The 9,297-nt window shown below is 41.7% G+C and overlaps 1 long non-coding RNA gene across 3 annotated transcripts in view; it reads left to right on the top strand.

Moving 5' to 3' along the window:
- Positions 1-416: 416 nt before the first annotated feature.
- LOC140700587 (uncharacterized) overlaps positions 417-9,297 on the top strand; it is an 86,199-nt gene continuing 77,318 nt past the window's right edge. The window contains exons 1-3 of one of the 3 annotated variants that reach the window (XR_012079001.1): positions 430-479; positions 555-605; positions 2,853-2,976. This is a non-coding gene — a long non-coding RNA (uncharacterized lncRNA). Of the gene's footprint in view, positions 480-554; positions 606-2,852; positions 2,977-9,297 lie in introns of all 3 variants that reach the window. The other 2 variants (XR_012079003.1, XR_012079002.1) reach the window with 2 other exon arrangements.

The raw sequence follows: 9,297 nt of genomic DNA, 5'->3' as shown, positions 1-9,297 counted from the left end.
TAGACCCTTTCCAAATAAACCCCCTAAGTGCATGATTACTGTATTTAACTCTTGACTGTTAAAGATACCCCAGCTTTGGTTTATTTTGTGATGACTTCAGGCACCACAGGGCCAGGTAATCTGCATATATTTAGTGGGTTTGCTGGCCACTGGACGGTATTTTCTTAAGACTTTCTACTGTCACCTCAATACCTTGCTGGTAATTTGAGCCTTTGAAGAAGCAGACAATGAGAGTTTTAGTTGGCTCTAATGTCTACTCTGTAGCTTTATTTGCCTCTTTCCCAGAGATTGAGCATTTGTGTCTACGGGCATAAGATCGATTACGGCATTGTGTGGCGGAAATGAAAAGGAAACATTCTTTCTTTCCTCTCCGGCTCCGCCTGGCACTGGCTGCAGCGAAGCGCCTTGTCTGAGCAGCCGCGCGTCCTGAGCGCGTGGACACGGCAACGGTAATTGCACACTTATCTCTGAGACGAAAAGTAAGTGAACTCGCTACCTGATTTATTCAGATGGCTCTCAAAATGCAGCATTTCATGTCCTGGTTTGATTTACAGGAACTAGAAATCACTATGAATGCGTTGTTAGGAAAATTACTTCAGCATAAAGTAAGTACCCTCCCCCTGCCCCCCCTTTTATCCCAGCTGCAGTAGCTAATAGCTTAAGATATAAGATAAAAATAACGTATTTTGTAATTAATATTTTAATTTACCAAGAAGGGAGCTACATGGTGACTAGACGTCTCTTCCCCGTGATAATAATGAACCCAGGCAATTTGAAACGAAGGAAGGAGAGCAGCCAGAAGTTTAATACCTTTGATTAAGAACATGTTTCCACAGTGGCTATTATGCTCCGATTTAAAAGAGCAAAACAAGACTCAGGCTGATTTTATTTTGCAACTGCAGGGGGTCTTATGGCATCAAAAGAAGACGAGAAAATGTTTAAGGATAATTAAAGGCAATTTGCCTCATCAGGCCTTTTTCCTCCTCCTTTCCCCCCATCCCCTCCTTCTCTCCCCACAATACTTGCTAATTGCTGCTTCAGTGACCTGAGGACTTTTTGCGTTTTCCCTTCAAGTAACTTGCCTATTTGGCTGTTGCCCACACTTTATAATTGACTGCATAAATCAATGAATCTCCATTAGTTCATTAAAAAAAAAAACAACAGAACATGAGTTACTCCCTGTCTTATCATGCAGCCTAGTTAGACATCAGGAGAGCTATAGGCAAGAAATGAATTACACGTGTTAACTCATTTCATCTCTGAAATAATGACGTGACGTCCCTGCGTTTGAACGGGAAACCAGAGTAGCTTGATTAGGGTCCCGCTGCTTATGGTGAGATTGGAACTCTAAGCTTTGTTTCCACATTATTACCTTTTTAAGTGAAGCCTTCCCTGTTTCTTTATTCATTTAGAAACTTTCCACTTAGAATTTTCATTCGCTCCTTCAATTTGAATGCCCATGGCAAGCATTTACCCGTGCAACACTTAGGTTGTGAAAAGTGAACTTGGTGATGCTCAGAAAACTCATTGTGGAAAGTCATTCACAGAGGCTTCCCCAGGGACAAGAGGGAACTCAGTCACCTCCTGGAACATTTTAGCCTAAGTTTTAAAATAACAGAACCTAGAGTAGGAGCTGAGTTCCTAAAACGTGGAGTGTTTTAATTTGACATTACGTTTTCAACTCTGCAAATTGACAGTAAAAGGCATCACACGCCCAGATAAAGTGACCTCCGGGGAAAGGGAGTGATCCAGAAATGTTCGACCTCGACGTTTGCACAGGTTTTCTTTAAATTCAGGTGAACTGAACAATATGGATGCCGAGTAAGCAAAAGATAAACGATGCTGAATTAAGTGAAGGATTAGGTGTGTGTCATGGGAGGGACTCCCACAATTTGCATGAGTCTGCAATAGGGTGATTCCCCTGCTGGTTTGGGGAAGGGGCAGCACGGAAGAGATGGGGGGAAGTAACAATGGCTGCACAGTTATTCTTCGCCTAGATAAGAGTATTGGGGAAGGGGGCAGGGATCTCAATGTGGGAGCCTCTGAGATGTAAGAAGAGGTTTAATCTCTCTTCCCAATTTGCTTTCTGCTGGCAGCTCCTTGCCATCCCCGAGCACACAACCACATACACACTCTGGGCCAATGTGTGTGGAGTTTGGGTTTTTAAGGTCTTCCATTTTAGTTTTATAGCTTTGATTTTTAACTACATTTTACACACAGAAACAGCCAAATATTTGCATATGAAGCACATTTGCTCTAAGTTCTAATTTCAAAAGAATTTAAAACAGAATATTAGAGATAAAGAAAGGCTTTGGAGAGTAACACAGAAAAGACGAATGGAGAATGCCCTGGGAGTAGCCTAACCTCCTTAGATTCTAGGGATAATGAGGTAGGGCATAACTTTCAGCTTGAACATCCTCAAAGAGAGAGTAGACGGAGTGAACCAGTTTCTAGCTCGCCTCCTCTGCCACCCTTTATTCTATGCCCAGGGAGTTGGTTTCAACTCCTAGAATCCTGTAAAACATTTTATATCCTAGAAATTCTACTTAGTTCCTCACTGGTTGTATCAAAGTTAGCCCAACCTTATTTTAAGGAAATATTCAAGAAATTGGAAGTAGTTAGAATTGAAGGTGAACTTGTGGGTTGAGAAATGAAGATACTCTGCATGATAAATTGCAAATGGAATAGAAAATTACAAAGTTTGAGTTAATTCTGAAGTCACCTACATCCCAAGTTTGGCACGGTTTTGATGAAAAGTATCTTCAAGCAGAGTGGTGCATGTGTTTTTGTAGACTAGCTGTAAATTCTGTCCTTCCAACTCCATCACTCTGATTCTTCTCCTGACTTACTAGGCTCCAGCCGCACTGACCGCGCTTCTGCTCCTGCACGTCGCCAGCTCCCTCACACCCAGCGCTGGCACGTGCTGTGTTTTCAGCTTAGGACACTCCTCTTGGATCCTTCCAGTTCCCTTTTGAGGTAAACTTCTGCTTATCTGTCAGATGACTAATTAGAATGTTTCTTCTTTTGTTCTCATACTACCTTCCATTTTTCTTTATAGGACATATAAACATAATTGAAAACCACTTGTGTAATTCCTGTTTTCATATCAGTCTCTCCTTACAGATTGTGAGAGTCATGAGGGTAGAGTAATTACCTTGTTTACTGTTATATAGGAGTTATATATAATTACCTTATAGACTGTTATATAGGACTGGCCAGAGCCAGTCCGTGATAAATCATGGTTGTGTGGACCAATGTATGACTGGTCTTGGACTTCAAAAATAGGATGAATACTGAACTGCTCAGAGGAAGTCACATCTCAGTACTGAGGGTGAACTAGCCCAGCAGCCTCCACACCAAAACACAGAGGAGCAGGTGTTAAACACACACTGAGCGGTGAGGAGTGAAGGGGAGACAGACAACAAGCAGAGTCGATTTTCTGATTTTTAAACAGAGAACAGCAACCGAGGTTCACGTGGGATCTTTACACGACAGGTCGTGGTCGGGGCCTGGTAGGCTGAGCCAGTTTAATGAAAGAAAGCCCCTGGTATCAGTCATGCTTTCACGGTAGCCCAAGTCTGTCAGTGAAGTCATTTCTCGACCTTCTGATAAGGCTGTGAGCTGTGGATTCCGTGTTTTCTGTCCACACACACAGAACGCATCGTTTCTCACCCTTCTGGGCTTCCCTGATACCTGGCATTCCACAGCTTTCTCTGAGTCGTGTATCCTTTCCTTGTAACCCCGTAGTGTCCTCTGCATCTAACATTGCATATATTTGCTTGTTTGTTTTCTCCTCTAGACTAAAAGCTCCTTAATGGCAGTGATTTTCTCGTTTGCCCATATTTTCCATGACTAACTCAGTGCCTAGCATTAGAGGCCCGAGTAATATTTGGCAAAGTTAATGGAATTAAACTCATTATATTTAAATAATTGTTTCCTTTTACCAAGTAAATATACTGGTTGGGAAATGATTAAATGTGTATTCATATATGGGAGCAAAACAGAGTAGGTCATATAGCCAAATAGTAAAATTTCTTGTTTGACCAATTTTAGTTACAGATACTTTGACAGGTTGATAGAAGAATCACCTCCTCTTCTCTGCAGTGTGACTTTGCAGCATCTCCCCTCAAGAGATGGAGTCTCTTTGCCCAGTGCTTGAATCTTGGCTGGCCTTAGAGTTTGCTTTGGCCAATGGAATATGACAGAAGTGATGGTGTGCTAGTGTCAAGCCTTTATTTTTCCTCTGCTCTCTTGAACTCTTGTATGCTTTATGAACAACACTGGACAGACATTCTAGCTGAGGTCATCCTAGACCAACTGGTTCTCAGCTGATCGCAGATGCATTGACTGAACCCAGCCAAGAGCAGAACTGCCCAAATTATGTAGAATTTTGAGCTAAATAAATGGTTGTTACTTTAAATCATTACATTTTGGGGGTCTTATGCAGCAGAAGCTAATTGTTGTAGATTTGTTAGTTTTAATAGGCTAAGTCAAAATGGCTGATACTACATTTTGCTAAGAGGATGGGTAGTGACATCTGACCCATGCACAGAGCATACCTTGGAAAGGAGAATCCCAGATGGAATGACTTGGCAGTGAAAGGCTTGAGACATTAGATACCATGAGTGGGAGTTGGAAAGTGACAAAGGAAAATATATTCTTTAAGGAATAAACAACAGTAAATGAATAGGCAGACCCTATGATTCATCTCATAAAGAGTACAAACTTCCTCAAAATTAGAGGTGACTTCAGAAGACAAATCAAACATCAAGATGAGATGACTTGATATTCAGTTTAAGCAAGGCATGTCAGACACAGTGCTGGGAGGAGCCCGCATTGATTAGTGATGACTGCAGTCCATCAACATTTAGGAAGAACAAACATCATAAGCCAATAATTATAAGATAAGCCATGGGATAAAATTTAGGGTGATTTTAAGAAAATAAGAGAATGAATGAGCAATGGCTGTAAGGGTGAAGAAAGGAAACAGCCCTTCTGATGTGGAGGGTGGAGGTCTGAATTGCTTCCTGTTAGTACCGTTACCCGGCTCTAAGGACGTCCGTGAGCCTCAGGTTCTTCAAGTGGACATTGGGTTACTGTAACTCTGTTTCACAGAGAGAATCAAATAAGATAACGGTCAGAAAGTCACTTAGTTAATTGTAGATTGCTAGAACAATGGGTTTTTTTTTTTTTTTGGTAGGGGAAGGTAATTCAGCTTATTTATTTATTCTTAGAGGAGGTACTGGGGATTGAACTCAGGACCTCATGCATGCTAAGCACATGCTCTACCACTTGAGCTATCCTCTCCCCCTAGAATAATGGTTCTTAATATCTAAGGTTAACATGGGAAACTCTAAGTAGATAATTTTAGATGATCAGCTCGTGGACAGTCATATAAAGTTGTTTTTTTTTTTAAATCCATGGCTTCTGTCACGTATGTCCGCCTCCCTCATGGTCCTTCCCCTCACCTCTAGAACAACCTTGCTGCTGCAGACAGTGGCAAAACCTCCTTTTTGCTGAAGCTGGAATGTTCACTCACCTCTGTGAATCAGGGTGGTGATTCAATTTCATCTCTTTGTGAAAAATTCTGCTTTTATATGCCTGTGTCATACTCTAGGCCCCTGGATAGCAAAGATATTATAGAACAAATGTGTTCAATGCTATTTTGTAACCCAATTTTTGGGAATTAATCTCTTTTTTTAAAATTTGGGGTAAAGAAGGTATGCTTTTGAAACTTTCTTTTCTGTATTTTTTGTTTGTTTTCTTTTTTTGGGGGAGGGGAGGTAATTAGGTGTATGTATGTATGTATATATGTATGTATTTAGTGGAGGTACTGGGGATTGAACCCAGGACCTCATGCATGCTAAGCACCCATTCTACCAATGAGCTATATCCTCCACTCTCGTCTGTATTTTTAATTCTCATTAGCTCCTTGGCTCCATAGTCTCTCCCACTGAGTCACACATCCATGGCTTCAGGGGGAGGGCAGAACCCAGCCAAGAACAAAGGAGACAAATGTTCAGTTTTTGAATTCCAAAACATGCTCTTGAAGCTAATTTCAGAGACAATAATTCTGAAAAGCCAAGGCATTCACTTGCAATACCTAGGTATGTTGAAAGAGAAATCAGAAGCTTTGCTTTAAATATTAACTATTCCCTTAAAATATTAAGAAGTTAGAGGACTGAAGGAAGAACGATTTACTATAAGCCACAGAATACAGAATATGCAGAGTGTAACACAAGGATTTTCAAATACACCGTAAAGAAGAAAACTGGTTGGGTGGCGGGGGGAGTCTGGGGAGAAAGAGTAAGAGAATAGCAAGATTACTGAGCCCTGAACTGGGGCTGGTTCCTGGGCCTGGGTGGGACGGGGACCCCAGATGATTTTGGAAATCATTGATTAGAGTGAGCTTGGTCCTCACATCTTGCTTAGATCGTTTGATGGAGATGACTTCCTCAAAGGGGGCATCCTTAGCAGAGCAGAAATTTCAGTGTTGTGTGTATTAGATGATGAAACCTGAGCTAGCCCATCCTCAAGTCTCCTAGGAGACCTAGGAGAGTTCCTAAAAGTCTTAAAATTGGAGCAGGGGATGGTATTTGAGAGCTGGAAAACAGCACGGCTACCAGAGCCTGCCACAATTGGAAACTACGGATTGGAGAGCCCAAAGCAGGAGTCATATATGGATGTGGCCAGATCTCAGAGTCTCAGAATGCTGTGCATGTTCGTGCTGAGGGGAAAGCTTGATGAAATAGGCAGAGAAGACGGAGCTACTTAAAAGCGCCTACCTCTGTGCTAAAGAGTCAGACCACGGATCTGTGCATCTCACACTTCAGTGCGGTGATGGAGGCTGGTTGGTGCTCAGACACCAAGCAAGAGCCAGTGTCCTTTCTCTAACAATTGGCCAATTCATAAGCCCCTCAGGGATCGGAGAAGGCTGTTGGGGAAAACCTGGAATTTGACTCTCCAAAAGAGATTAAGCCTAACAAAGAAGAGTCTAAGTTACCCCGAAACAGGAAGATCTAATTTTTGCTTCTGGCGTCAATGGAAATGAAGGCAGGGTGACATTTTGAGGGACTGCTCCACCTTTGTACGTGTTGGCAACAAATGAGTGGGCGAGTAACTGTGAAATTACAGGAGGGACGACAGAGACCTTCAGGGAGTTTTGGAGCTGATTCTGGAAGACAGTACTAGCTCTTTGAACTTTCCCCGATAACCGAGTAGAAAAATGGCCTCTAGCGTTTGCGGGTCACCTCAGCTGAGCTGACTGCATTGATGTGTACGCATTTTGACTGGTCTGTGCCTATGACACATTGGCTGTTTCACCTGGTGAGTGTCACCCCGGCTTTAGGAGAAGAAAGAATGTCGCCCAAACAGAACTGGTTCTATGAGACTATACTGACATCTAGTCTTTGTTTCTCTTCTGCATTTTTTTTTCTCATAATTTTTCTAGCTTCACTGTAGGAAGGTAATAAACAACAAAGCTGGCATAGTCAATGCGCCCTTTCCAGAGATATGACCAGACAAGCCTCCTTTCACTGGGCTCCTGGGGGAAGCCCATTCTCAGGAGGGGAGAGGAACATTGAACCATGTGTCACTCATTCTACAGGAATGAGAATGTTCATTTCTCTGGCTGAAATAATGTAGAGATTAAATGTTGGACACGTGACTGCAGGAAGGCTGTGATTTGCTTCCTAAATCATAAATCGTAAAATCTTGTTTCCATTTCCCATCCTGTGTGCATCTCCTTTGGAAAGCGGTATAACTTGTCCAGTGTGCCATTACGTGGAATCGTGTCAGAGGGTTTGTGGGCCTCCCGATAAATCATGTCAAGTAGAGACTCCCCTCAGAAGCCAAACCCTCACCTGGCCACAATCCCCAGAAAAAAAAAAAAAAAGACGGCTTTGTTAGATGCGATTGGAAGCTTCTAAATCAGTCTTGGCTATTTTCTGTGACTTAGGTCCTTCGAACTTTCCCTTAGCTATTGTAGAAAAGTTGCTTTTGCTAGACTCACCAGCATCAGGTGCCCTGGAACTTTATCAGTGGGAAGACTGTCTAATCATTTTCAACTGTGTGAAGGTTTGGGACCTGACTTCTGACCACCCGTAATACTCAGTACACTGACTGCCTTTTATTTTCCTGTCTGCTTGTCACATTCTACTTGTTGGAACATAATATTTGTGGCTCACAGAATCCCAGACCTAACCAAGTGATGGACATATGGTAGACGATTAATCCACGTCTCTGTGTAGTTTTGAGTCTATTGCTCTTCAGTTGATTTGTGCTGAGGGTTGAACAACTGATTGAATGGCTACTAAGGCTTGAGTCTTAACTGTGAGCTTTCCTAAGTGTTTGAGTTTATATCCTTTTGAACCTGCTGATGGTCAGATGGGATCTTATTATGGACAAAACAAAACAAAAACCTTTACATAAACTAAGAATATACAGTCTAGTTAAACATGTCATCGTGACCAGAGTGCTCTCTGTCTGTTTAACTCTCTCTCTCTCTGTGTCTCTTTTGCATCTCAGATGCTTATTTAATCACACTCCTTAGTTCCTGGCAGACAAATTAGCTTCTGTCTGATGTGCAGACTCTCTTACTTGTTTGTTTCAGCTTTATTCTCTTTTATCTCTACCCCACCATCTCCCTCAGAGCAGAGGCTGTCAGAATGGAAGGGTTCCAGAGCCTTAGTTTGGAAATCTTATCCCCTCAGGTTCTGGGCCATTGAAAGTGGCACACAGCAAAGTCTGAATGGGACTCAGCAAATTTTCTTATGCCCTTTGGATATTCTGTTAAAAAGTATTAGTTCTACTACTATAAGCAACAATTTTGACATAACATGCATCTTTTTGTTTTATATTGTGTTTTTACATACTTTTAACTTATGTGAATACTATCACATGATTTCTACCTCATTTTGTTTTCCTTTTTTCACTTTTTTTTTTGATCCACCCATATTGCTGTGACCAAATCTCATGTGTGGTTTCTAGAGGTAACATGATACCCCAGACTGTGCATCCACATGAGACTGACCTGCTTCCTCGTGGTGGACACAAATTGTTTCCAGTGTCCTCTCCCCTAGTCACGACTGACACCACAATGCAGGAATCCTAGGTAAATATGTTTACCAATTAACTGATAGGCGTCCTTTGTTAATGTGTCTTTCTTAAGTTTATGAAAAACTGAATCTATGAGATAAATTTTAGTCCTTGTTTTAATTATTTTTTTTACCCTTTAAAAATATCCTTTAGTATTTGACATGGTTAGTGGCCCATAGTATAAAGGTGACTTATAGATTA

The sequence above is a fragment of the Vicugna pacos genome, chromosome 13 (assembly GCF_048564905.1).
Source record: "Vicugna pacos chromosome 13, VicPac4, whole genome shotgun sequence".
Lineage (NCBI taxonomy): Eukaryota > Metazoa > Chordata > Mammalia > Artiodactyla > Camelidae > Vicugna > Vicugna pacos.
Note: the sequence above shows the minus strand (reverse complement) of the source record. Positions and strands in the feature narration are given on the sequence as shown.